Below are 24567 nucleotides of genomic sequence, written 5' to 3' on the forward strand. Positions count from 1 at the left end.
TTGTCTTGAGCATACTTTGTAGCTGACTTCATCCTGTTGTGTATATTTGTCTTATAGAGAGAGATAGAGAGCGCACACGCGGGAAACGTTGCGGGTTCACTTAGAGAAAGTGTAATTATACTGCAGTAATGCCCTCCATGATTAATGTTGTGGGCCTCTGAAACCAAGCCATCGGGCCAATGGCAAATTACCGCTATAAAAATAAACCATGATGTGAACAGGTCAGTGAGGCCAGAGCACAAAATGCATCTTAGCGTGCGTGTGTGTGTGTGTATTGTGTATATATACATGTATGAGTGAAAGGGGAACAAGCTCCAGTAACCCAATTAGTGTGGGTCCACTGTCAGAAACCAGGTCCATCCCAGCTCCATCCACATCAACGTTATGCAGAATTGTAGTCATACTAAAAAGTGTGTTTTGTTAGCGATTTAGCATCGAGACATTTGTAAGCACCTGACATGAGCTCACACACACAACTAGAGGGGAAAAAAAGACAAAGTCTGATGAATAGCTTTGGAAACGAGAGAGGAAGAAACAACTATTTCACCTAAATTCTTGCTGACATTGTCCTATCATCACTACCCTGGTGGGTAATGCGGTGCAAATGGATGTTAAGTGTATAACTGTATGACCTGATCCTTATGGCACAAATCATTCCCAGAAATATAAGGCAGATTCAGCTAAATCTGAAGAATACAATAAACCTACAGCTAAACTGCTCTATGCAAAATTCCTGAAGGGTCTGTGGAGCACTTCAGAGTCAAGTTCACATTTCTTGTCTAACACTGACTACACCGCTCTGCACATAACCACATTTCATTAGTTCTCCACAGCTCCCTCCACCCAACAACACACACACACACCCTTCTCAGATGGAGAGCACTTGACTCGTACCCAAATTGAACTCTTATGCACTCAACTTGTATGAACGATAATGCCTTTTTGTAGCCAAACTGCGATGGAGTATTTCACTAAGAGCATGGCACTCAAAATAGCAGCAATCAGGGATTCTTGTGGTTATGAATTTGGAGACGCCAAGGCTGGTGTCATAAACATGACAACTATGCAATTATTTGCCAGTGCACTTAGATACTTGGCAAATTCATTTTCTGCATTTTGAGTCACTGTTAATTTAGTTAATTTCGAAAGAATACTCTTAAAGGACGGCAAGAATATCATTTTAACAGTGTAAGAAGAGTGAATGAAATTAAACTAGATAATATTGTCAGTAACTAACTCAAACACACACAAAACACACACATACACACATCCTCACAATGCTAAGTATACTGACATGGTAACAGCAACTTAAACCCTTTTAAAATAAATGCTCTCCATCACCATACAGGTGAAGGAGAGCATGAAGATCTTTGTTTTTTTTCTGCAGAAATCTGCACTCAGATCACAGAGGGGAATCCTTGTGCGGTGCATAAAGAGCTACCTGTCTGGGCTGTCATGCTACACTGATCATTATTCCTGTTATGACAGTGATTTTTGTTTTTGATCATTCATTTGTATGGTTTAAAAAGGAGTTTCACACTTGTCAGCACACCTTTAAGTGGCATCTTCATAAATTCCAACTTCCGCACACTAAATGAAATGAGCAAAACACAACAGTGAAACCAATTTATCTGACTTTACTGCACGTTCAAACAAATAATTAACGACTCATTAAATGCACGGCCCATGGTTTCTTATGCGTATGAATCAGAAGTGTGCATGCAGCTCAGCATCAGTCAGATGAAAGCCAGATGACAAACAGCCCCATTCTTTTTTAATAACAATAAATCAAAGCATGCATGTTGCCGTCTCTCTAAGACAGAGATAATCAAAAGCAGAGAGAGAGATGGCCAAACATCATGTCTAACGTCCCAACAAACTGAGGATCAACTGTTTCCAATTAGGATTACAAAGACACATGCAAAAAATAGAATGAACCCATCCACCCTGGCTCCCTTTGCACACACTAGAACAAATATATTTTACAAGTTGCACTTCTTAAAAAAATAATAATAATAATAAAAAATCAAATAGTAAATCTTTTTAATAGGTTTGCACTTGTCTCATTTATCTCTCTTAAACGAGATATGAGAAAATGCTCGCACTTGCACAAAGGCTTGTGCACCGTTGGCCATGTTAGTTTTCTTTTCTCACTTCTTTCATTGCTGTTTAATCCAGTCACATCAGTTCCCCGAGCAGGTGAAGTCAGCCAAAGACTTTCCCACGGTCTGAGAGCAAATCCAACGCCCCGAGCCCTTCCTGAGGGCCGGCCATCTGTCCGTTCTGTTTGGAGTGTGTTAGGGGGTAAAGCGTCAGCTGCATGACCAAATTCAACGTTCCAACACACCCCTCCTTCATGAAGAAAAGCCCAGAGCATCCATTCAATTCAAAGCACACGCACACAGCTTGTGCCCAACACAAACAAATCAACACACAAACAGTCAGATGTGACTCCTCACATTCGACACATTTGCAATCCAAAGCGCTCACACACAATCTGTTATTGTAACAATTATGCACAGTTTGCTACAACTGATCTGTTAAAACTGCCTATAAATACATTTTTACCAGGTTACAGTTTTATGCTAATTAAAAACATATGTTAAAGAAAAGTAAAAACAGATCATTTCCTTTCCCTCCTCCTTCCTTTTATTGCTTAAAACGACAAAGTTGCTGGTTGGAGAGAATCCTCATTAAGATGGTATCTCTGACTCAACAAAGGAGTTCAACACATAAACCTTGACCTTTGCTCCCTCTGAGGATAAATCATCTGTGGCACTGGCTTCCACAGAACAATACAATTTCATCATATAAGCAGCTCAAAATGTAGACCGAGCAAATTTGAGAACATCATCGCGGCTCGCAGAAAAAGCATCTTACTTTGAATTAGGATTTGCCATGATCATGTGACGCATTTCTTTCTTTCTCCAGCACATGCTGCCACCCCCATCCCGAAGCGTTCTCCCAACTCTTTTTTCCCTCCTCAAACTGACGCGCTATCATTTTATTTCCCCTCTCAAAGAGCGACTCTGCCGCTGGTGGATATGGTCCTCGCCCCGGCCTGACGCATTTTTAAAATGCGTGACATTGCCTCTGTGGGAGCATGAGAACGGAGCTTCCTCAATAGTAGGGTCCCCATACCCGGCCCGTAACCATGGAAGCAGATGCCTGCCCTCCCGGCCCTCCTTACCTCCTGTCGATCGCAGGCTGTGAGCTGCTTCGGCAGTGAAAAGAGGCTGTGCCTGCCTTTCTCCTCGCTCTGACCGAACTTGCCCCACTCCTCAAAAGGAGCCATTGAACAGGTCACTGGTCTAGACTTGTTTGCACGGTCCAGGGAGCAGCCTTGATGTAACCCTTGCTCTCCTCTCTCTCTCTTTCTCTCTCTGCCTGCCACACCAGCCGCCCAGCGACTGCAGACTGTGGAGGGGTGGCGGGGGGGACATTGGAGACGTGGATTTGAAAAGGAGCCCGTCCGATTTTGCCATTGTGCCTTTTTCATTCATCGATCGAATGAATATCGAACCTTCTGTCCCTGCGTGTGTGAAACGGATAGCTTAGCAAGCATTTTTTTCCCTCTCTCTTCTCGGGTCTGTGTCGTGGGCCCAGAGCTGTGATTTATTTTCTTGTTAATTGTAAGAATGTCATTTTTATTTCAAACTTTTTTTTTTCCACTTAAATAATTCATGCTAAGTTTATTTCTGGTGTGGACTTACATTTTAAGATGTGATGTGGATTTTAGCATTCTTCATTCATCAGTTTTTTCATTTTGTGTGGACATTTTTGACATTGTATTTACTAATTTAAAACATTTGTTTTTATATGCAATAAAACTAAAATCATGTAATAGTGCAAAAAAAAAAAAAATCCACATAATAGTAATACATGAAGAAATGAGAAACTGACAATAGGTGCAATCAGAGGTGTGAAAAATTAAATGTTATGATTACTTTAATTAATCTGATCCTTTGTATTCAATATTTATACATAATGGATAGACAAATAAATAAATAAATAAAAATAAATAAACACTTTTTTAAGTGAACACTGATTTCTAAAAGATGTTTTTTGGGAGAAATTGTCAAGTAATTAATTATTGTTATGTTTTCCTTGGCAACATTTCATCATTTTTAAAAAGAAAAAAAAAATAAGATTAAAACATAGAATATAATTTCAAGTCAAAATACACATTTAAAATACACAAAATACACAACAGCAATTACTCAAATGTAATCATTATTTCAGAGCTGATAAAATTATATTTCTTCATTTGAACATAAAGTGTTTTGTTCACGTTTTGACCTCTTGCAGTAAATGGTTATTTGCGAATGCATTTGACAGGGCGATAAGAGAGAGACGAGACAGAGGAGAGCTTCGATGACAGCTTTAGTAAAAGGTGAGACGATCAATGTCGGCATATCAATATTGTTCAACCAAGGACGAGGCCACGCAGAAGGTGACTATTTGTTCAATCGGATTCATAAAGCAAAACTCATTCTGTTGTGTAATTGACACGTGACTTTATGACTTATCACTGTCGGCTTTTACTTTAACATTAAAGCTGGTGTTGAAGAAATTAGCAAGATTCAGTCTATGTTTGTTTTCATCATTTCTTTTACAACCTCATTTTGTAAAAGAAATGTAAATAATCTCATTCATAAGTGCTCACAAAGCCAAGAAAACTCATCAATGTGTTCACCTTTGTGAAAACATCTTTTTAATATTTTGACCAAATTAATTATAAATTAATTATAAAACGCAATCTAACACCTTGAGATAATAAATATATTCCCATTGTGCTTTAATGGGAGCTAAAAATACAGTGCATAATCAAAATGAAGTAAAAACAAATTGTCACGATTTTCAACATACTACGCAGAATCAAATTTAGAAACCAAACCTGCAAAGCAAAGGAGCAGTTATAGCCTCCATGCTCCATGTGACAAGTTGCTACGCAGGGGCCAATCAAAGGGGGCAGAAGGGGGAACAAAACAGGGCAGAAAATGAGCAAATTCAAAGGCAGAGGAAGGAAGGCAAAGGAACCAGTGAAGTAAGAAGGCTAAGGCATTGTGTTCGCTCAACAATCAAGACTGCTCCCACAGCGAGTACTGGGCCTGTCTCCGAAAATATTGCCACTACCACAAGCCACATCCAAACAGCACAAAACCAAAGGGCTACAGCAGGAGGTCTGCTACTGGCTTATGAAAATGTGGTTTCATGTGAAAATAAATGACGCAATCAAACAGATGGAAAAGTAACATCGGCAACAAGCAGCAAACACCAACTCAACATTAGTGTTTAATTACGTTGAGGTTAATGTAATTAAAATGTGCTAAGAGTGTAATGTGAGAAACAAATCTTCATAAACATAAATCATTCAGACAAATGTTGACCTAAATAACACTAATGTCTGCTTAACACTTCTGTATGGGCATCATTATGTAATATACTGCAGTATACACAGTGTAATTCATGAAATTACAATTACTTTTTTGTCATTTTGCGTTCTTATTTTCAAAAAAATGATAATAACATTAATAAAACAGAGTAATTATTTTAAAGAGTAAAACATCAAGAAGAATTATCTTTATTTAATCTTAATATATTTTTTGCAACATCTCCTTCTTAAAAATTGAACACAAACATGAAAGTATAAAAGTATAAAACAAGTATTTAAAAAAGTCCCCTAAGTAATGCAGAACATTATTCATCCTTTGGTTAAGAAAAAGAAAACAGGCCTGTGATATACTAACAACAGATGTGGTGTGTTGAAAATAGAGCTGGCTGATTTGAACAGGAACAATAGTGGAGATGGTGGGGGGTGGGGTGCGGTGCGGTTGCGGGGGTGAGAGGATGTCTCGACTGAACCAACATACAACACACCGACAGGGACAGGCTGGCCAAATCTGCCACAAAGACGCTTAATCTTCCTTTCTCATATTACACACTAGCATGAGCCCATATTTTACACAGAGATATAAAACACAAAACTGTAAAATGGTGCTTTAAGAACATAAAACGCAATAAAATGAACGAATAAAACACAATAAGGAAGGTTTTTTTTTCTATTTCGAATTCTAATGTCATTTTTATACAGTTTTAAAGCAATTCCAAATTGTAGTTATTTCTTGAACTGGAATACAACACACTTAAAATACAGAAATATAATATATACAGCAATTCTAATAATATGATCAAGTTTGTCTCTTTTCACTCAAATTAATTAGCACTTACTGTATTAATTCCATTTTTGTTGTAACAGGACAAGCCTGAATCTACTAAAAGATAGCAAACAACAGATTTCTCTGCACCTCACACACACATGAACAACGGCTTTGGCAGATGTTCCCTGGCACATACAAATAAACCAGACCATCATCGCCATCATCCTGCCTGGAAACAGTGGCAGCCAAATGCCAAGTGCAGCTCCACCACGTCTGCTCGCCCTGCCACAAAGACACGACCCAGTGTCAGCGGCCCACATGCATCATTACGAGGCAGCGAAGCTAACCAAATACAAGTGAGCGTTTGCAAGGGATGAGAAGTTCCAGCTCCCTCGTCTCTGAACTGATCCTGTCCCAGTTTCCGTAATGCAGCCCGGGCAGACAGCAAATGATCTGACAATAGTGACAAATCCGCACAGCTACCGTTTATTTTAATGTTAGAAAATACGCGTTATTACTGTTACTGCCGTTGGTGATTAGAGTTTAATTAATATGAATTAGAACTCATCAGAGTTACACTAAAGTCAGGTGTTGCATTTCTAGACAGACATATACACATCTCTCTCTCTCTCTCTCTACACACACACACACACATATATATATATATATACAAACCTCTCTGTATAAACCTCTCGAACAGCATTTCGACCATCATGACACTAAATCTCCCCTCAAATGCAAACTAATGAAATTCTTTTAGGGTTGTCAGGGTGACGGACAACATCAATTCAAAGTCATGAAAATCCTGGGAGACATTACCCATTTAAATAAAGAATTAATTTATATAATTAATAATTAAACAAAATAATAAAATGTGTGAAATCCTATTGTTTTCTTCACAAATAGCTCTTGTGGTCAAAGAGAAGCCTCTGAATAAGATGACCAGCTGGAATGTAATTTTTAACAAAAGTCAACCCAGACCCCCCCCTCACCAACTGACCAGGATAACACTGCTACTCCTTGATACAAACACACAAAAGTCTTAAGTTGAACTAACGTGGATGCCAATACCCATGACCTGTTGTCCTTTCTCAGGGCCACAAAGGCATGTGTCTCCCTCCCTCAGGTCAAGCCCATAGGCTGCCTCACAAAACACTGAGGGCATTGTAATCTCCTAACCCCCCCTGGAGTTGTTCAAAATACACAACGCTAAGTAAAGCCAAAACATCTTCACTATATTATCTGGCTTGTACTATTTCACAGCTTTTTGCTTCTGTGTTAAAAATACTCACATTTTAATTCTGGTTACTTCTTAAAACTTTGTTTTGGAATATGAAAACAGATTGAGTCAGTTTTAATAATGACAGTGGACATCGGGGACCACCTTTAGAAAAATAAACATTATTTTGTGAGGTGACACACACTGTCGGATACCCCAGAACCAATAGATCAGGACCAGCGTGAGGAGCTACGATCACTGTGTCTGAAAGGCAGTTCCTGTGTTTGTCACAGTGAGGACCAGGTTTCAGGCATGCAGCATCACTGTCACCAAAGTCAAACATTAAGCTTTCCAAGGTGCTTTAGAAGGTGAATTGGAACAAAGGGCCCCCTCACCATAACCACTATTCAAAGAACGGTTTAATTAGGTGTAGAGCAACAAATCCTCCCCATTCAGTGGCTGGACACTTGTGGTGTTGGAGTGGAGGGTATCGACGGTGAAAGACTCCTGTCATAACACTAGAGGAGTGTCCCCTCCCTCACAAAGACACACACTGATTCACTAATGCCTGTGTGTTAACAAGCCCATCGTCTGCTTCTCTAAGTCATTGTCTCTTGAATGGGTGCTAATGGAGAGACAAAACAGCACACACACACAGTGAGGCCCTCCTACAACGCGCTGCTCTTTTTATAGACTGAACACTTGTGCCTATAAGTTGAAGGACGACATACCATGCTTCAGCTTGACACATACTGTGCTCCCACTAAATGTAACCACGAACTCTGAAAAATGGAAACGAACTAAGCCACCAGAAAAAAAACTTTCAAACAAAATGAAATCAATGTCTAGAAAAATTCTATTAGTGATTCCAACATTTGCCAGAATAAACTAGTGTTGAATTCAATGTTTAATATTATGCAATATATTTAGTACTAAATAAAAAAATATACAACATGCATGAACGCAAAGAATTATTACTGGAATATGCCAGTCTTTGTGAAATAAATAAGAATTTTGTTTCTTGAAATACTCATATATTTAAATAAAAAACTGTATTGAATTAAATTATATAAGAAATACAATTTGACACTTTTTATTTAATTCACTGCAATTTCTATTTTTTCTTTTTGTATCACATTTCTATTGTTTTATTGTATTTCTACTGAAATAAGCCAGATTGCAGAGATAATTTTAAAAGGTCAAAAAACAAGAAAATGTTTCCTGATTTGTATCTAAACTAATTAAAACTCTCCAGGCACACTTTTGGCAACTGTCTAGATAAATTAAAGACAATGTAACTCTAGACTAGGGATGAAGATGGGTGGTGGGCTCTAATCCTGGAGGACAAAACCAGCATATCCACCGAGACAAATCTTGTTTGATGGATCCCTGCTGCTAGATCCAACCGCAGCAGTCCGGTCTGGGAGGCCCATTGTATCAGAGACGTTCAAGAAGGAAACATGCTCAAAATTTATTACAAATGCAATATTAATTCAGAGACAGCATGGCAAAAGGATATTATCTTAATCCATCCAGGGTCCACACATTTTAGAACAATTTTAATATTGTTGTTTTGTCCTGAACAAAAAAAGAAAACCAAAAAGTCTCCAGGCTTAATTTTTTATCTTTGCATTTCCATTAATATGAAACATTTTTTCATCTTTTCCAAATAAATTTTTATCTACTTTAATTACACCTATTATGATAAAATATATAACGTTCATGCTCTATTCTCTTTTTAATCCCAATGTAGACTAACACATAATTGTCCAATTAAATTGTTGAATCAAACAAAATATTCTAACAACTGTCCCACTAATTGCTCTTTACATTTCAAGTGTTTAAAAATAAAAATAAAACATAAATTAAAACAAAGTTCCTTCTTGCTGCTAAAGGAGTAAAATCATCTGGATGTGACAATGGTTTGGTTGGGCAAAAGAGGGAAGTGTGAGTTAATAAAATAAAGAGAAAAAAAGAAGAGTGTATTGCAACACTGGCGTCTCCCTGGGATTTAGCATGGCTGTCTGTGCGCGTGTTGAACAGAGACAGTGACAGAGACTGAGACAGCGCTCAGTGTTCCCAAGTGCTCAAGTGTGTCTAATTGTGTGAGTGCAATTATGAGCATCTGCTTTTTTCATCCTTAGTGTAAGCAAACGAATGTGAGCACAGATACACACACAGATACACGTGTGTGTTGCAGCTGAAAATGTGCTTGGTTCTCAGCTCTGTGGTCTGAGGGCAGAGGCTGGCCAGTGCCTTTAAGTCGGCTCCGGGTCAGTCCAAACACTGGCAGCTATTCATGACCAGATCAAGTTGATGTGAGATTCTGTCCCTCCTCTGCCCCCCATTTCCATATGAATGTTAGATATGCTAAAGAAAAAAAAATAACAAGCAAGATCCTTGTCCCAGGGAGCCACAGCAGGGTGAGAAAACACACATTTGCAGGGAGAACTCCACATCCTCCCCCATGGCAAATAACTGAAATATTGGCATCATAAGCACATTTAGATAGAATAATAAAAACCTGCATGCGCATGCACACACACACACTAACTCTTTCTCTCTATCTCCTCTCCACACACATTCAAACGCAGCCAAGGTCAATGCTGCTGTCAGCCTAGCAGCTTATGAATCAAAACGCGATTGCATGCACATATTTAGAAAGGCTTTATCATAAATGAACAATCGCGCGCACATATACACAAGAACAGCTCCACACAGCGTACATTGCAGCCACGCTGTATAAAGGGTTTAACCAGACAAAGGCTTTGCCCTGAAAGACAAACAGCAGGAATCATGAAAAACACCAGTGAACGTGATGCACAGGCAGACACATCCAGCGACCCCTAGACGTAAGAAGCCAGACTGGAGAAACAGCACTGGATTGAAAACACATGAGAAGTAAAAATGAACAAATAGCACAGATCTGCATACCCTTGATGTCCTGTATCCTCCCTCTGCTACCTGGCAGGCCCGGGCTGCATCAAGAGCACGCTGTCACGTGTTTTTACGTGTGTTTTCGGACAGACGTGGGCCTCCTGACACACACAGACAATGTCACGCTCTCCTATTGTTCCACTTCCATCGTTTGGCCAGAAACAAGCCCCAGTCCTGTCTAGCTGTTTAAAGGTGGGTTCAAACCCAGAGGGATGAGGCCATCTATTATCAGGAGGAAAGAGGGGAGGGGAGACAGACACCCCTAAACAGGAGGAAAGCTCCCGTAGATAGGTTAATAAATGCTGGTGAGCACCAGGAGCCCAAAGCCTGCCACCACACTCACATAGAGATACAATGAACATCAAAACTCCTTTTCACATTTACTGCTGTTTACCTTGAATATGCCTGAACTCACCATTAAACACAATCATTTTGTGTTTCTATTCTTGGTTCTTTGCTCTGTGATTAATGAATGAATTATGGATAAAGTCCGGATAAAAATATAAAAAATTAAAACTCTACACACCTGACATGATATTAAAATGAGATGAACAAAATAGTTCCATATGTGTCTATTATTTATTTTAACAGAAGAAGAAATCTTCATTTTTTATAATAGCAATCTGAATGAAAAAAAAAAATCTGCCAATTCAGTTTATGTTGATATGGATTGTTTCTTGTTCTTCTTGGCAGAGTTCAGCGCTGTTCATTTTGCAAGGGGAACTCAGGTCTGACTTCATGATTTTTTCCCATTCTGGGCTTTATTGTCTTAAAGCCCAGAATGGGAAAAAATCAGCTGGGAAAAACTAGCACATTTCAAAGCATACTGTAGATATATATATATATATACATCATTTAAGGAAGTCAAGGCAGCGTTAATTGAACAATTACAAAACAAAAAAGAGCAACAGTGAAGTGTACTATTTGTGGCAGCTTTGTGAAACAAATAGCCTCAATGTGTTTTACTAACATGAGGAGCAGCATGCATTGCTGGCCACAACGCAGTAATCATAAACACGGCACCACAAACTCAAACCCAAACTCTACAACACAGAGTTGCTATTTTGCAACAACATTGCAGAGTAATCTAACAATACCATGTGCAAATAGGTGCTTTTATGGAAATTCATTCAGTGAGATTCGGTACACAGCCCCTGGCAGAGTGATGATTCTCCCCAGATTATGTCTTCTTGCAGGGACAAGCGCCGGGCTCCATTTCACAACCACTAGGTCTCAAGCACATTGACTCACGCTACTCAGAAATATCTGTCACTGCTAATCACTGAGCTACAGCCAGATGTGTACATACATGTTTTTATTTAAAAAGAACCAATCAAACAGTAGAGATTTTGCCTCCCCTGGTCACCCCTTGTCAGACACAGGTGATATCTGTTAGGACCAGTCACTGTGAGATCTCACCACAATTTACACTGTCCACAAGCTGAGGATTCTTAACAAAGCTTGACTGTGTTGCTATGTTGAAGTTGGCTCATTGTTTGGCACTGAAAAACTTCTGTTGTATGATGTTTCAGTGACCCTGACATAGTTTAAAAAATAGACTAGGGCTTTTCTGTGATATTACAGCAGTGATTTATTTTCTGCGTACAGACATCAGTCTGGTCTGGTTACCATCAACCCAGCGCCAGCCACCTGTGCACAGGCTCTCCTGTATTTATACTGTGATAATCACAAAGGGGGATCTCAACCAGATTGTGTATCTTATCTACAAAGAGTGCTCACTCCTATCCCGTATCAAAAAGTTACAAGAGACTTTAAACAGATTAAAAAACGTGGAATGTTGGCACAAGATTTCTTATCATCTTGTCAAAACAGAATCAAAGAGAAAACCAGAAACTCAAAGGAAAAAAAATGGATTTTTGTGGCAGTAAGAACAACAACAAAAAAAAAGATCCTACTTTTTAGACAATGTCCTACTGGGCTGCTCTGGTCCTGCCTGAGTCATAGTGTGCGACCTTCTCCAGCAGCACGCCGGCCTCTGCCAGCTACACAAACAGTGAGAAAGAACATGACATCACCCCTCTATCATCCACTAGATACACTCGAGGCTCACAGTTCAGCAGGTTCAAATGCTCAATGCAGATGGAGGCCAATGTTAACCCACAACTAAAGACTCTTGCGTCAGTGTGGCTGTGGAGAGAGGCTCGTTGTTGGCAGTTCGATCCCCAGCTACTTGAGCAAGATACTGATCTACCGGCATGTGAGTGTGTGTGTGTGTGTGTGTGTGTGTGTTTGTGAATGGGTGAAAGAGAGGCAAAAATTATACGATGCTTTGTTGGTTATGGTAGACAATTATTGCAGTACATTTACAATTAACCTATTATCACAGTCACCTTTTTGAACTTTGCCACAAAGTGCTGGCTTGTTTAGAAAATGGAAGTCATTCCAAGTGAATGGTGTTACAGTTTGACTGATTTTTTTTTTGTCCCTTCCAAAGAGGTGACCATGGGAGACAGATAACAGTTTGCTAGATATTGATGTGAAGGGAAGCGAGTCTCTAAGCTTGTGCCGGCATGTTGAGGATGTCCCCTCCTGTCTGTGCCCACTGTAATGAGTACAACCAGCCTCAGCAGGAGTAAACAGAGGCACAAATCTCTCTTTCCTCTGGGCAGCCCAGGCAGGAGACATCAATTCCCCCTTACAATCACCCCATCAAACAGATTTCATTACACCCTCGCGACATCACACCTTTCAACGGCTAACATGCGGAAATGATTTTTGGATTTCGACTCAGTTTAATAAACATACCCCAACGAATACTCTAGATCTGACAGTTGTTCAAGAGCAAAGCACTGTATTGTTTCTTTTACAGGCTCAGTCTCAAAACGAGGTGTCATTATCACGACATAAAACTGCCATGACCCTGCAGTGCATTTTTCAATTTACCTATAACATGAAAAACAGCAGCTTCTGACAGGAAAAATACAACCCTGTCCAACTGAGGGAGAGTAAAGACCGGTGGAAGGAGAAGGAACAAGAGGAAGGAAAAAATAAAAACCCCAGTCCACCATGTGGCCTAGAATCTATTCATTGCTCCCGTTTAATTTCTTTTGGGTGCATAATCCTTTCAGTTTCAATAGCAAATTTAACAGTCCCCAAGGCCTAAGCACCAGACTGGTCAATACAAAACCAGACAACTAATTACCGGGCGCACCACGCTCTCCTCTACCCCCTCCTCCCTTTTTCTCTCCCTCATTCCTGTCTCTCTCCAGCAGCTGTGGGGTTCATGTACACAAGAGCAGCAGTCAGGCAGTATTAGGTTTCCACTTCCCAGATCTCCCTTAAAAGCCTGTCCCATAATGGCCCTTCAGTCACACAAACACGCATAGGGTTTCATACAAAAAAAGCACACACACTTGGACAACCACATGTGAATATATATATTCGCTTGACTCATTTTGAAGATTCCTAAAATAGGGTTCTGCCTGCCTACATTTGTTTGTTAGTTTGACTCCTTTTGGTTTCATATGTGGTTTCTCTTACTTTGATGCAAAACATTATTTGTTTTGATTACACTGTTTCCTAGTGGCTAAACAATCTAAACATAAATTGCATGTTTACTGAGACAACAACATAAATGTTCATAATGTCTAGCAGTTAAGCAGTAGCTTTAAGAGCGTGTAATTAGCATGTAATTGACGCCTTGTTTTCAAGTAATAAATTAGAGCACAACCTGACAGGCTGTTTAGCTAATAAAAAATGTGAAAAAGCTGACCTACATCAGAGCACTAAAGTTGTTAGTGGAGCTGAAATGAATAGTCAATGAATCAACTACTTGGCTGACAGAAAATTAATAAGCAACTATTGTGATAATTAATCATTTAAATCAACTTTCAACAAAGATACCAAACAATGCCTTTCCTGGCTCTTTATTTACCAATGTTCTTGGTTTCATTGTAAACTGCACATCTTGGATTGGAATTTGATATTTAAAGACATCACCTTGGGATTTATAAAAGTGTGATGGACATTTTATGATTCAAATAGATTAATTAATGAATTCATAAAATTGGCAGATTAATCAGTAAAAAAAAATGGATCATGCCTTTAGGATTTGCTATCAACAAATAAATATTCATTCAAGTCGTGCCTAATTGGTAAAAACTGATGTCTTTCAAACACAATTCCAGCAATATCCATAATCATTTTACAAAAGGAGAAGAAATAAAAATTGGTCAAAAATCATTTCACTATATTACTGTGAAATAGAAAAGAGAATCCAGTCAGTCTCTCCTAAACAGAGAGATTGACTGGATTTTGGCTAATTTCAAAACAGAAGTGGATGCATCTGGTGTGGGAACCCTCTCTTAACCCTATGGAACACAGTACTAGTAGTGTTTTTAGTGTAGAAGCGAAAGAACTTAACCTCTGCTTCCCATGAGTAAATACCCTGGCTGCAACAATGATAACGTGGTCATGATAGCATGCTCAATGGTAACCCAGCTTCATGGTGTGTCTTGTTGTGACTGCTGCCCTATGCTTTACAGCCTTCCTCTACAAACAGACGCACTCTCGAGGCTTTGATCATGAACCCGACACACACGGCGACTCAGCTCAGCCCCTAATTTGCTGATGGGTTTAAAAAGTCCCTCAGTTACGATCACTTCCCTCAGATAATGGGAAGAGTTGCCCCCCTCTTGTGACCTGACTGGAGTGTCCTTTGTCTCACTCCTAATGTTTGCCTTAGCCCATTGTGTCGGCATTATCCAGCACCTCCACCCCTCCTCGCTGCACAGCTTTGATGTGACAACCCCACTATAACACACCGGACCGCCGGAAAGACTAAATGTATGGAAGCCATTTCCCAGTGTGCCCCTGCGTCTGTGTGACCACCAAGAGGCTGAGATGGTTAAAGAAGCGGAGCAGTTTAAAATGGTGTAGTCATGTGACTAGAAACACTGAGCCTGACACACAGACACACATAGACCACTGAGTCCACAAAGAGGTCCTGCACCCCTCTGCTTGCAAATAAGGAGGACGAGCTCCTGTCAGCTCACAGACAAGCAGACAAATTGCTTATGAACTCTTGACCCGAGAAACAGGCAACTGTCCATAATAAAACCGATGGAACACAAAAGTAACTTTGTAAGTAACTGCAATTATATGTAAATGTGATGCATCAAAGCACAAAGAAAGATCAGCAGTGTTTCAATTGCACCAAGTAGCAAATTTCACCGTTTCACTGATCACAGAGACATTTTATTGGCAGACATAAAGGTGGCTCAAGGTGGGTGGGTGGGTGGTGTTCTTTCTTTCATTTTGCTTTGCGTCAGTAAGGACAGCTGGATAAGAAATGGATCACTGGTGACGAGACACAGTCTCCATCACAGACATGACATCACTCCCTTTATAGCTAATCCATTGGGGGCCATTTGTGCTAGAATTCAATGCTGTGTGAGTGTTTGTGTGTGTGTATGCAAGCTGTAAATTAGTTGTCTTTGCAATATCTTTTCTATATCACATTAATTTCAAAGACCAACACATTGTTCTGCTTTTTTCATTCATATGGTAACAATAGGTTGAACAGAAGATGTAGCCATGGGTATTGATTCATTCCAGAAAACAATGACCACTAAACATCTGTGTTATTTTCCACTGCCAAGGCCCGAGACTTGGCTCAAGTCATCAATAATTCAGCAAGAATCTGACTTATGATGCATATCATCTGTCATCATTATCTTAGTGTGGAATGACATCTTGCATCCATCTGTCCTTGATACTATTAATCAAAGTAAGTTGTGCTAATGAGCCATACTGTCATGCCTATCTTTCACCATATAAATAAAGTTCTAAAAAATAAGTTGTTTCCATGACTTCCATGGAAAACTTAAAAACAGTCTGTGACAAATCACAGGGTTGGTCACCCTTGGCTCTCAGGTCCAAAGCTTAAAGCACAGCTTTAAAATCTGACTCTTTGTCTTTAGACACTATAATGACTGCTGATGAATGAAAAATGATGTCTCTGTCTATAGAATATCACTTGATTTGAACTGTGGTAGCTCAGTGATGGTGCCACATTAACAGTTAACTTTGTTAAGGGCCCCAAGTGATTTATTGAGAGACCGCATGTACATTAAGGTCGACTGAGAATCCTTTCAGTACACAAAAAGTCTTACATCCTGATGGAGTAATCCACAGCACAGCTCAGAGCTGGAAGGTCTTGACAACATACTGTAACCTTGTAAAAGTTTTAACAAGTCAACGGCAAAGACTCTGAAGCCCCTTCCACACATGCACTGCAACCCTGAAATATTCCAAATCAGCTGAACTGCATATTAGCCAGACCTCCCCGCCTGCTACCTTGTACAAACTCGGTGTACTGTCAGAGCGAGCCCATGTGTGAATACAGCAGGTCACTGTCCAGAGAATTCACAGCGAGTGTGTGGGCTTGTTCATAGTATTAATGACGTTGAACAGATTGCAGCTGCTTTCATACTCTTTCCTGCCTGCCTGTATATTGCTTTTCCACTCTTTTGTTGATACTGTACCACCAAATACATGTAGTACCTATATCATGGCACAAACAGTCATCGTTATGGATGAGTCCTCATCTTCCTGCATGTTCTACCCAGGTGCCACGCCTCACCTTTACCAAACAGAGAATCTCTAGTAGATGAGAGACAGTCTCTATTTGTGTGCTACATAAATGTGCTGCATGTTCATAGCTCACATGAGAAAACGGCTTGAGAGAAAACATCCCAATGTCTGGGTACATGGCAGAATACCAAAGAGCTCTGGCTCAGCACCATTTCTTGCATTGTTCATTTTACAAACAACATGGAACCCAGACAAAGGCAGGGAAAATCCACTCAAGAACCAATGATGATGTGACCTTTGATCAGAACAGAACCGATGAGCCTGATGAACTAATGGGTAGCCTGATGAACTAATGGGTAGCCTGATCAACTTCCACAGCTAGTCACTGGGCTAAACCAGAAATGATTCAAGCTTTGATTAGAATACATTCACCCTGTAATGACACACCATGCTGATAAAATGTGACAATAATGGTTGCAAACACTTTTGCTTTCAGAAAGACAAAATTGGCCATTAATTTTAACAAAGTTTCCCATCCAAATTTGGTTTAGACCTCCTGCTTGAGTACATTCATATGGGTCATTATGTTGGAAACACAGCTTTGTGCAGGATGTTGTCAAGATAATGAAGGAGCAACTATCAAAGCTTGGTCATCAACCTGAAGAGGTCTTTCACACAAAGTAATGGTTGTACTAGTCAGATCTGACTAAGCACAGTCATCCACCGTCAGCCAGTCTACCGTTTTCTTGGCCTCCGGGGTTTAATGAACAACTGCATTGTTAGAGCAGTTATTCACATAACGGCTATCATCATATGCCTTCCTGGAACAGCATGGATTCACATTAACACACTGGGTGCCCACATTAGTAAACTTGAGGCATATCCGTTTGTCCAGTCTCAAGAGCGTAACATTGGTCTGCTGTCAGTAAGGAACTGAGGTGTACAATAAAGGGTACCTTGCATTTCCTTCACATTCACTCCAGAAATTTCATCCCAGACAGAATTCAGAGGCGGTCTGGCTTAAGCTACTCAATTTTTACTTGTTCAACAGGGAAAAATATGGGTTTTCTGTCTGAAAACTTGCACGACAGAAACTGTTGCAGACAGAGAGAGGGGTCAACAGGGTTGCCACTCATTGCGTTTACATGCACTTTAGTAATTTAATCACAACCCGAGTAAGGTAATACTGAGATTATTGCGGCTGTCATACAAACATCTTAACAAAATTATCTTACTTGCATTAAGGTCGTAATCGGAGAAAGCACAACTCGATTTACAGAGATGGATTGCTCATCGATCTTTCAAATGACTCTCCACATTCACAGAATACACCATACATCCTGGTTTCTGTCAGTGGTTTGAGTTTGCACATGTGCCACACAAGTCGCAGAGTGAAAGAGATGTAAAGCATTGTCTTTGAAGAAAGAGCCACATGTCATGGAAAAATAAAACATGCCTTTTGAGGTAACAGCAAATGATTTTCTGATGGAAAGTACAACTGCATGCAAGAGAAATTGCGTTAAACTGATGTGCCCATAAATCAACACAAAAGTGCATTCATATTACCTTTTAGCCCCTACTTCCTGTTTCCCTACGAGCCTTCACACATCATTCAGGATGTTCACTATCAAACAACTGTGTGGAGTAGGGAGTGGTACAGATGTATCCTTATTAAGACCATCGTAAATATTACATGAACATTACACTGTGGAACAGCTAATATGCTCTGTGGACAACTAAGAATTTCCTTGGAAGCAATACTAAAAGGTAAATCAAACAGATTCCCTCTTGGTTGAGTGGCAGAAAAGGAAACCACCTCCTACTTCCTGAAGCAGTCAGATCCTGTCCGCTTTCTGAGTTTCTGTTTTCATCCTGAATGGCACCTCTGTCATTCACATGGCAGCAGCAGGCTAACAACTAATAAATCACTTCTACTAAGTGAGCTTTTCCTTTCACTGCTTGCAAACAACCAGGCTAATTTATAACCAGAGTAGGCACGAGGGAGAGGCTAAAATTGGCCGTGGAGGTCATGCAGGTTATCTGACAACATGTCTTCACCTGGCATAGAGGACAACAAACAACCAAGATCATCTGTAGACACACAACAGATGAGTACTATTAATAAATTAAACACTAGCTACCAGACTGAAATAATCCAGGCTCCTTGGTAAGAGGATGAATTGAACCCTATCAACTGACTAACAGTAACCCAAAGAACACTGAAGCCTTTTTTTACTTTAGACACCTGTACTCTTGGAAACTCAGAAGCATTTGAACTCACCTGAAATGTGTATCGGATAACAAATTCTAGCGCCCCAAAAACCTACAAAATTACTCGACAAGAAACACCCCCTCAGAACCTCAGAGTTCCTTACTGATTTTTAGAGAATGAGAGAAAAGTTTTGAAACAAAAAAGTTATCCACAAATTTATTTCCTATTTTCCAGTGCTGAGCAGGCGATTTGTCTAAATACAATGTCATATTACATGGTTGAAGGCACCTCAACCAAGAGTACAACTTTAAGAAAAGTAACTTCATCAGTCCTCATTAAGAAGGTGTGCGGTGCTGCTTCCTTATATTGTGACCCACTTGCCAAAAATAGAGAACTAGATTCTGCAGCAGACACATTTATTGTGTATTTATAAAGAGTACTAGTGACTGAAATCCAGCAAAGCTTCCTGACATATTGTTAGTTACACTGCACAGGGAGCAGACCAAAAATAAATTCATACAGACATCATTAAACTCAATGATGTTTTTATCCCTTTAAATTGGTGCCTTAGTACCACCTTTCAGACTTCAGCGCCGAGACACTTCATTCCCGTGTTACTAAGACGTCTAATGAAGGGAGGGAGCGAGGGAGACACAGAATGAGTCAGAGTCAGAGAGACGGCTTCTGATTTCCTCAAAGAGACGGGAGGCAAGGGAGTGAGGTCAAAACCCCAAACTGCCAATGAACCATCAAGGTGAAACACATAAATCACAGCTCTAGAGTTCAATATGGTTGTAAAAGGAGTTCATGCGCTCACTCAAGTCAGTCCATTCCACAGACTTACACACACTCGTTCTTTCAGAGTGCAAGTACACTATACTTTTAAGTGACTCCTCTTCGTTTCTCAGAGTTAATAAGACTAACTTGTAAAAACTTTCGCCCCTTGGAAAATTATGGTTACTAAAAAGATATGCAAGTGTATTTGAATTCAAGAAAATTCTATTTTATGTTAAAGATTTTCATGAGATTCAGTCAACTGACAACTGTTTGTTAGGGGTTTAGTCTAGTCAGTTCTGAAACATGATGTTTTCTATTGTCCAGTTTTATCTCAATACATATACAGACCTAGTCAAAAACTTAGTTAAAATGGTATGATTAATGATTAATTCTGTATTATGAAATTGTGAAATAAAATTCAGGAGGAATATGACTTGCAATAATTGCTCATTGGCAAAATTAGTTTACTCTGCCATAAATAGTGAAATAGAAGCAAATGTCAAAGTGTACTTTAAACAGCTATATGCAAGTCTAGTGCTGCTGAGGTATCACTTTCATTTATCACATAATGGAGTTATTCAGTCAGCCTGCGGTAATGTATTAGCTTGCACTGGCAGCAACATCTACCATGACCTGTTTCAGAATTCTACGGGGATGAACCAAGTGCAAATACTCTGCAACAAGCACTCTTTCAACAACACCAGCCACAAAATCTGAAGAATCGTATACTGACTATATTGTATATTGTTGAAATCTGTTAGACTGATTATTCTACAAGAAACACTGTGAACTTAGTTTCTGTCTGATTTCTTCATCAAAGATGCTTCTATGGTATCATTTCTATAAACAAAAATAGTTTAAAATATATAATGAGACATAAAAAGTGCGTAACAGTTTTGTCACACGCTCATCGTCACAAAACTGCACTCAGCCTAAACTTTAAAATTCCAAGTTCATAAAAAAGTGGAGCCAAAGACCGACTGATCAGTTTCTAAATAAATGGCTTCTACGACAAACCTCGTAAAAGCCAGCTGAAAATTGCAGCAGTTTCCAGGTTTTGAGGCAGCCACATGTTTCACAGTGACCATGTCAGTCTGAAAAAGTTTTCAGAGCTATTGTGTTGCCTGGCCCAAGTGCCATTCTCTTTGACCCCTCCAAATTCCCTTCCCCCACTCCACATTTTACCTTGACCCTCAAAAGTTGGTACAAATTCAGATGAGCAAAGCCCTTCTTATCACTAATAACTGTGGGCTAACAATGAAATCTGAACTTGGACACATTCAAATGAAGTGGAAGAAAAATTAGGCTCGGCTTATTAGCTTAGAAGCAGGCGTGCCAGTCCAACAGTAAAAACTCAAAATAGGTAACTGTTTGCAACATAGGAATCAGAAGCAAAGAGGGAGTCAAACACGCTGCTGAGAATTCAAGGCATATGGAGAGGACAGAACTTCCAAAAAGTGCCCAGACAGAGAAAGAGAGAAGCACTTACCACACAGATCCCGACATCCGAGCCTAAGAATGACAGATTCCTCTCTTGTCTATCTACGATCCACTTCCATTTTTCTGAGCTCCCATATGGCACCCCCCACCCCTCTGAGAGGCAGAAAGCAGAGAGAGTGCAACAGAGGGAGAGTCAAACACACAGGGGGAGAGGGAGGGGGGGCATTAGTCCTGGTGTGGAGATGGAGGGGACTGTTGCAGCTGTGCACCCCCGTCAGTATCTCCTCAAATCCATTCCTCTCCTCCATGTGTGTCTGCAGCACCGCGGAAAAAGGCAACGGACACAAAGTGATCCTCTTTCACACAGCCCAGAGAAAGAGAGAGAGACAAAGAGGGAGAGGGCGAGGGAGAGAGAGAGAGAGAGAGAGAGAAAGACAGACAGACAGAGAGAGAGAGAGTGAGGGAGAGAGAGAGAGAGAGAGAGAGAAAGACGTACAGAGGGGAATGGCAGTGAAAGAAAACAAGTGAGTCAGTTAGAAGGCCGAGGCAGCTGGAGAAATAGCAGGTTGAAGTTTTCAGCGTTTCCTTAACTGTGTCGTAGAACTCTGCTGGCCGAGTAGGAGGGAATAAGCGGGAGCTTCTAGGAAGCCGAGGAAATAGTGCATAATACCTTCCAGCTTCTTTCTACCCCCACCTCTCCCTCCCTCCCTCTCTCTCTCTCTCTCTCTCTCTCTCTTTTCTCTCACTCTCTATCACTCTTTCTCTCTCCCTGGTAATAAGCCCGGCTGCAACAACCCCTCCTCCAGGCGCTGGAATGCAAGGCAAGAGTTTCAAGAGGCCCAGTTAGACAACCCTCGGAGTCACTGCACCTTGACCCCAGGTCAGACGCAGTGTGAGAGTGTGTGTGTGTGTGTGTGTGTGTGTGTGTGTGTGTGGGAGGGACAGGGAGCTTTAGTTGTGTAGTGTATATGCTGAAATTTGAGGGGCCAGCTTTGCCTCACAAGATCACATAACCATACCTGGGCAGCAACTTGACCAAAACAATACCGTCAGACATTTGCACCACTGTGGCAGGTCAGAATTATGTGACACAACAACTGCTTTCACTCTGTAGGAGTAATTTTATTAAGCCGATTTATATATGGAGAGTATAGACTCATATGGATGTTATGACTGAACTAACATCCTGGACTGTTACACAATGGCACAAAAAATACTGTCAATTACTGTTAACTTCTAGAGTAACAAGCGATTAAATGTTGAGCAATTAAGTAGAACTTAACCAAGTACTATATGTAAATACATTTTTGAGGTATTTGTACCATACCTGAGTATTTCTTTTTTCTGCTAAATATTGTGCCGTTTACTGCCCTTCATTTATTTGTTAGCTTTAGTTAATAGTTGCTGTACAAATTCAGATTTTTAATGCAAAACATAAATACTATTATATATCACCGCTATTACGAACAATTAATAATATATAAATAAACAACTTGAGTGAATTTATTTTATCAACAATCAAACAAACAGAAATACTGATATCAATAATCAGAAAAAAGTTGAATATCAGAGCTGATAAACAGGCAGAGCGATTAATGGTGTGTCTCTGGTTTCATTTGAAAATGATTTTCAAATGTTTTTCACACTGTTTATTATTTATTACATTTACTGTGCTGCCTTGCTGAGAATGATTTTCATCTATTATATGAATTGTATAAAGGAAAGAAAGAAAGAAAGAAAATACTAATATAAATGGACAGAGGGATCAGAGAGAAGAATCTGAATGGGGTCCATTTTAACAATTCACACATGCTGTCGGACACAGCTTGGACTAAAGCTGCACAGCTTTCCAATATTTATTCATAGTTTTATTTTGTTTGTTTTTTTTTTCAAATTTCACATTAGTTGCAGTCAAAGTTCCACAAACTGAACTTGGTTTTGTTTGGACATTCAGCTAAAACAAGTTTCAAATCCCTCCAATCAGGCAGGTTTGCGTCCTTTGAATGAGAGAAGCTGGTACTGTCTGCCAGTCAGGGCCCTGTATTGTGACTGTTCTGCATGTAAAAAAAACCTATTCTTCAAATTCATTCAAGTGTTCCAGCTAATACGGGTCCCTCCTGCCCTCACTCTGTCTATCTCTCACTCCCTCACACACACACACACACACACACACACAAACTCCCTGTAAGTGCATACTTTTTAGCAAACACATGTTCGCTCTCAGTTATACTGAGGGAGAAAAAATGAAATTCTGACTTAAGGATTGATTGTCCTCTTAACAATATTTGAAACAATTACATATAGACCCTTTTCTATTCTAAGCATGCAGGTATTTTAGCATTTTGTAACAAAAAATAACATAAGCAACAAAAGCATGTACTGACATACACTTCAACAGCTCTATAACAGTAAACAGCAAACACAAAGCTCAGGCCACTTACCACATAGAAGTTCATATTTCTGCTGAGGCTACTGGGGCAGTCCTGACAGGAAGATCCTGTTAAAGGAATAATACACATTATGCATCCATCTCAAAGTCCCAGCTGTGCTTACATCATGCGGTGAGGTATAATGAGATTAGAAACCCCACATAAAAGGGAATACCTTACCCAATTGGACATTCAAATTCTTACATAACACTCACAGGTCCCATATATTTGCATTTCTAATTAAGCTTGCATAACACAATGAGTAAGATGTTGTGGAGGATAGAAAATAATCATTTGAATTGAGTGTATGTTCATGTGAATTAAAGCATTTGTTGATTCAGAGCTTGTAAAAACATACCACACAAATATGTTTATGTTTTTTTAATAACTCTTCCTGCTATTATCATGAAATTTTGAAATTTGCATTTATTTTAAGAGTTATGCTCATAAGTATGATTTACAATATCTCATTACAATCTGAGTGACTGCTTTAGTCATAATGGCCAGCTTGCTCCTACTACCACTATTAAGTTTTTCAAGAAGTAGTTATCTGATATTACACAGAGTTCATAAAAGACAGTAAACACAATGTAAATCCGGATCGAGTGAAAAAGTTTTTCCAGGGCCTATAACTGATAATTGGAATCAACGTGCAATTACTGCAAAATTAAATGCTGTGTCAAAGTTTAGATTAGCTGGAGGTGCAATGTACAGCTCAGTACAGTTTTGAGATATGTTACTTGGGCATTTCCATTTCCAGCTACTTTATACTTCCACTCCACTACATTTATTTGATAACCAGAAGTTATCAGTTACTTTGCAGATTCAGGGTATTAT

The 24567-nt window shown here is 39.7% G+C and overlaps 1 long non-coding RNA gene across 3 annotated transcripts in view; it reads right to left on the reverse strand.

Annotated features, from left to right (window-relative positions):
• The window catches only part of LOC124070609, a 55785-nt gene that overhangs the window by 26099 nt on the left and 5119 nt on the right, over positions 1–24567 (reverse strand). For 2 of the 3 annotated variants that reach the window (XR_006845215.1, XR_006845214.1), the window contains exons 2-3: positions 23743–23798; positions 21351–21454 (exon numbers count right to left, since the gene is read on the reverse strand). This is a non-coding gene — a long non-coding RNA (uncharacterized LOC124070609). Of the gene's footprint in view, positions 1–12233; positions 12321–21350; positions 21455–23742; positions 23799–24567 lie in introns of all 3 variants that reach the window. The other variant, XR_006845216.1, reaches the window with a different exon arrangement.

The sequence above is a fragment of the Scatophagus argus genome, chromosome 14 (assembly GCF_020382885.2).
Source record: "Scatophagus argus isolate fScaArg1 chromosome 14, fScaArg1.pri, whole genome shotgun sequence".
Lineage (NCBI taxonomy): Eukaryota > Metazoa > Chordata > Actinopteri > Scatophagidae > Scatophagus > Scatophagus argus.